Here is a 5,117-nt window from a genome sequence, read left to right as displayed (position 1 = left end):
AAGCAGTGTTGGCGGGGATGTGGAAAGAAAGGAACTCCTATTCACTGCTGGTGGGAATGCCGTCTAGTTCAACTTTTATGGAAAGCAATATGGAAATTCCTCCAAAAACTGGAAATCGAGCTTCCATACGACCCAGCTATACTATTCCTAGGAATATACCCTAAGAACACCAAAAATCCCTTCCTTACACCTATATTCATTGCAGCACTATTTACCATAGCAAGACTCTGGAAACAGCCAAGATTCCCTTCAACAGATGAATGGCTAAAGAAACTGTGATACATATACACAATGAATTATTATGCAGCCGTCAGGAGAGATGAAGTCATAAAATTTTCCTAAACATGGATGCACATGGAATCTTTTATGCTGAGTGAAATAAGACAGAGAGAGAAAGATGCAGAATGGTCTCACTCATCTATGGGTTTTAAGAAAATGAAAGACATTCTTGTAATAATAATTTTCAGACACAAAAGAGAGAAGGGCTGGAATTTACAGCTCACCTCATGAAGCTCACTGCAAAGAGTGATGAGTTTAGTTAGAGAAATAACTACATTGAGAACTGTCCTAACAATGAGAATATATGAGGGAAATAGAAAGCCTGCCTAGAGTACAGGCAGGGGTCGGGCGAGGAAGAGGGAGATTTGGGACATTGGTGATGGGAATGTTGCACTGGTGATGGGTTGTGTTCTTTACATGACTGAAACCCAAACAGAATCATGTAGGTAATCAAGGTGTTAAATAAAAAAAAAATATAAAAAATACATAAGATATTTCCTACAATATGTTATGCTTCTGAACTGCACCATGCCAATTGTTATCAATATTTCTAGTCTATTTGTATATCATATCAGAAGTCTTTCTATTTTGATTTGTGAATAAATTACTTATGCCACAATTTAAAAAAAATTCCCAAAGACAATAGAAACAAAGATGTTAGTAGGAAACAAATAGAAAACAACCATTCATACAAATAGTAGGAAACAAGCGTCTGAGGGTGTTGCGCAAGGGGTAGAGGAAAAATGCATATAGAGGAGGGAACATTCAAACAGGATGAGGGGGTGCTGAAAGGTGGTAAAGTGTTATGTATGAAACCATATTGGCAACAGTAGTGTAAATAAGTGCAAAAATGTATATATTATATTATTATGTATTTTACATATAATATATTATATATGTATATATATATTAAAGTGCCTCATGTCAAAACAGATTAGTGAGAGAAAATGGGTTTGGAGGGGCATTGATGGAGGGAAGTGGGGAAGTGGACACTGGTGAAGGGATTGGTGTTGAAACATTGAAACAAATCATTAATTACTTAAATTTCACTAAGATCATCTTAAACAAAAAACAGGAGTCCTTCCTATAATGACAATAAGATTCAACAAATCGTATGTGCCATGTGGCAATCCTGATCTTCTCTTTCCTTTCAAGTAATGGCTCAAGGACACTTACAGCAGCCATCTGACCTCAGTGTCTACAGTCTCCATCAAAGAAAAGCTTCTGGAATGTGTCAAAATAAGATTGCCTCAGGGGTTCTGTTGGTCACATTTAAGGCCATTTTTATTAAGAAACTTTTTGAGGGGCCGGGTAGGTGGCGCTGGAGGTAAGGTGTCTGTCTTGCAAGCGCTAGCCAAGGAAGGACCGCGGTTCGATCCCCCGGCGTCCCATATGGTCCCCCCAAGCCAGGGGCGATTTCTGAGCACATAGCCAGGAGTAACCCCTGAGCGTCAAATGGGTGTGGCCCAAAAACCAAAAAAAAAAAAAAAAAAAAAAGAAACTTTTTGAATATCTCAGAGAAATTAATTCAACTTTCTGAGTTTTTCAAAACTAAAATTCGGAGTCTTTCATTTCTCAGTAATGTAGCATAAATGCCTGCAAGGTAATATTGTTGGGACTAGATTTGGGGTGTTCCTACTAGACCTCAGGGTTTGAATTTAATGAAGATTATTATAGACTTTTAATTTGTTAAGAGCATTTGTGAATAGATTTTGTGGCTTCCCAAGTAGTGCTTCAGAGGCCAAGAGTGGGCATGGGAGATAGTGAAGGGGGACAATCCTCTTGGTGATTTCTGAACTGGAATTCAGTGTGAGGCCTCAAGTTGTGGTACTGCTCTGTGAAATATCAGAGAAACACCTGAATAACCCAATCCATTATTTCGTTGATACTGGAAACCACCAGAACTATAACTGGCAAGGATTAGGGGAACCAGGTGGTGCCAAACATCAGCCTGAGTTGCCCCCATGCAGGGCATGCATCCTAACTATTGCATGCCTTTTAAATCTTAGATTCATCCAACTCAAAGACTACAGATAAAATCAACCCCCAAAAATTGAGAATTTCAGAGATGTCAGAGAGGTAATAAAGTGATTAGGAGGTTGGCTTTGTATGCGCTTAACCTGGGCTCGATCCCTTGACAGTGCTTGGGAACACCATATGGTTTGTGTATCTGCCAGGAGATATCCCTGAGGACTGCTGGATGTGTCCCCAAAACAAAGTAAGTAGGAGCTGACTTCAATGTTAGAAATCAGAAAACTTGTCATGTTAGGAATTGCTGAAAACCCAAGACTGCCCTTATGATCTATTAAAGAATGAGGGCAGAAACCTTAGTGTACACATGGAATTGGCTCCCGAATAAATTGATTGATCACCTTGATGACCAGCAATCTGTCATACAGCCTTTCTAATCTGGACCCTCCCCTGGGGGTCACAAGTTAAAGTCATATAAATAGGGGATTGTGGCATAAAGTTAAGAGACCAAGTAGCAAGAGAAAGGACCACTGGAAGAGACATGGTGAGAGAAGACCACCATTAAAAAAGGAAGACCACCATCAAAAAGATTGACAAACTTTATTTTATCCCATCTATATCCCATCTTTTTGGGGGCCACACCTGATGGTGCTCAGGGGTTACTCCTAGCTCTGCACTCAGAAATTGCCCCTGGCAGGATGGGGGACCTTATGGGATGCCGAGATTCGAATCACCATCCACCCTGGGTCAGCCTCATGCAAGGCAAACGCCTTACTGCTGTGCTATTTTTTCAGCCCCACTCTATCCCATTCTTCATAAAAAATGTACTGCTGTGTTTTCTTTTCCTATAATACTCCTGCATATGATCTCATAGACAGTACATTTGTTTGGGAACACGATTGGTCATCTCAGATCACTAGCCCCTAAATTAAAATATTTTTCTCACATTAACTCCTGCCTCCTCTGTGTTGATCTTCACTTGGGGATGTCCTGTATTTGGGATCCATAACACGGAGAAAGGACATGAGTTGGGTCTTCAGATTCACATCCATTGTAGGCTCAGGAGAAAAAGGATAAAACGTTTATGAATGAATTTGGGGAAGCAAAACTGGAGTGAGAGACCTGAGGAAACCTTTGACAGCATGGCAGAAAAGATTAAATGGGAGGGATATTGCAGTGGATAGGGCATTTGCTTCTCCTGTGGCAAACCTGGATTTGATTCTTGAGTTTTCATATGGTGTTCCCAGCCTGCAGCTCAGAGCCAGGAACCCTGAGAACCAATGGGCATTATCCCCAAACAAAAAAATTGGAAGCAATATGCTAAATAATAAAAATAAAACCAGGGGCCAGAGAGATAACACAGTCGTAAGATATTTGCCTTGCATGCAGCCAATTCAGAGAGGATGGTGGTTTGAATCCCGGCATATTAGATGGTCCCTCGAGCCTGCCAGGAGTGATTTCTTAGTGCAAAGCCAGAAGTTACCTCTGAGCACCACTGGGCGAGACCAAAAAAATTTAACAGCAGGAGAGAGCATGCCTTGCATACAGTAGGCTGAGTTTGATCTCTTTTACAGCCAAGAATAACCCCTGAATAACATCAGATGGGTGTAGTTGGAAAACAAAACCAAAACAAAATAGAGACATGCTTTTCCTTAAAAAAAAAAAAAAGAAGAAAAAACAAGTAAAATAAAATAAAACCAACTTAATTTATAATTATAACTGGTTTTACAAAATGAGTTGGAAATTGGTAAGTATTCCATTGAGTTTGTAGAAAGATAATGATAAGAATCTGAGTTATACAAAATATAAGACTTTTCTAGCCAGAAAGAGAATGATTAGAGGTATTTTATTATTAACAAAATAAAAGATGATTTCTAGTAAAGTCACCTTCCATTAATTGAAAGGCTATATATAGAGGTAATTGCAGATTAGTTCACTGGTGCTAACCAGAAAAATCTGAACTGATTAGTTTAAATGATCAGAGATGTTGAAACTGAAAACTGGTTTGATATATCAATGTTTTTTTAAGTAGCCAACTCATTATGTGGTTGAATTGTCTTTTTTTTTGGGGGGGGGGAGCCACACCCATTTGACGCTCAGGGGTTACTCCTGGCTATGTGCTCAGAAATCGCCCTTGGCTTGGGGGGCCATATGGGACGCCGGGGGATCGAACCGCGGTCCGTTCCTTGGCTCGCGCTTGCAAGGCAGACACCTTACCTCTAGCGCCACCTTCCCGGTCCCGTGGTTGAATTTTCAAGGTAAATTAAGGGATTCATTTTTGTTATGAACCAAAAAAAAGTGGAAGGCCAATATATATATTTGAGAAAAAATTAAGTTTATCATATAAAGATTGGGTAAAATACCTAATCATGACCCAAGGAAGGTTAAAATTAAGGGATTACTGTTTTAGTCAAGGTATTATTCAAGTACCCATGAGTCACGCACACAAGTTACTCAGCTTTATTGGTGTCACTTATTCAGGAATTTTCATGCTATTATTAAAATTCTCTAGTTCGCCTCTCAATTCTTACCACAAGGCTGTGTTCTTTACACTGACTGTATAGAAAGAGGAAGTACAGTAAATACATCCCATGAACACCTCAATCCAGGCCCCTTGCCTGGTCTGTATTGTGAATTGGGGAACAAAAAATAAATAGATAAATATAAAAAAAAAACAAAAAAACCTCCCATTGGGATCTGGAGGGCTCTGCACCTCTTTAGCAGATGGAACTTCCTGCTTTACAGAGGGGGTTGTCAGTTTTAGCACCAGGAACAGTTTTGCAGCACAGTCTCTGGAGGCTGAACTCACCTTCCATGTCCTACATTCAGAATGTGCTGTTTTTGTTTTTTAAATAATATCTTTATTT

The 5,117-nt window shown here is 39.6% G+C and overlaps 1 non-coding gene across 1 annotated transcript; it reads left to right on the top strand.

The window, feature by feature from the left end:
* Positions 1-4,764: 4,764 nt before the first annotated feature.
* LOC126031981 (small nucleolar RNA SNORA51) lies at positions 4,765-4,898 on the top strand. The gene has a single exon (XR_007503783.1). It is a non-coding gene; the product is annotated as a small nucleolar RNA SNORA51 (small nucleolar RNA).
* The last annotated feature ends 219 nt before the right edge of the window (positions 4,899-5,117 follow it).

This window comes from Suncus etruscus, chromosome 15 (genome assembly GCF_024139225.1).
Source record: "Suncus etruscus isolate mSunEtr1 chromosome 15, mSunEtr1.pri.cur, whole genome shotgun sequence".
In the NCBI taxonomy this organism is placed as follows: domain Eukaryota; kingdom Metazoa; phylum Chordata; class Mammalia; order Eulipotyphla; family Soricidae; genus Suncus; species Suncus etruscus.
The sequence above is the reverse complement of the archived record's forward strand: the minus strand, read 5'-3'. Positions and strand labels throughout refer to the sequence as shown.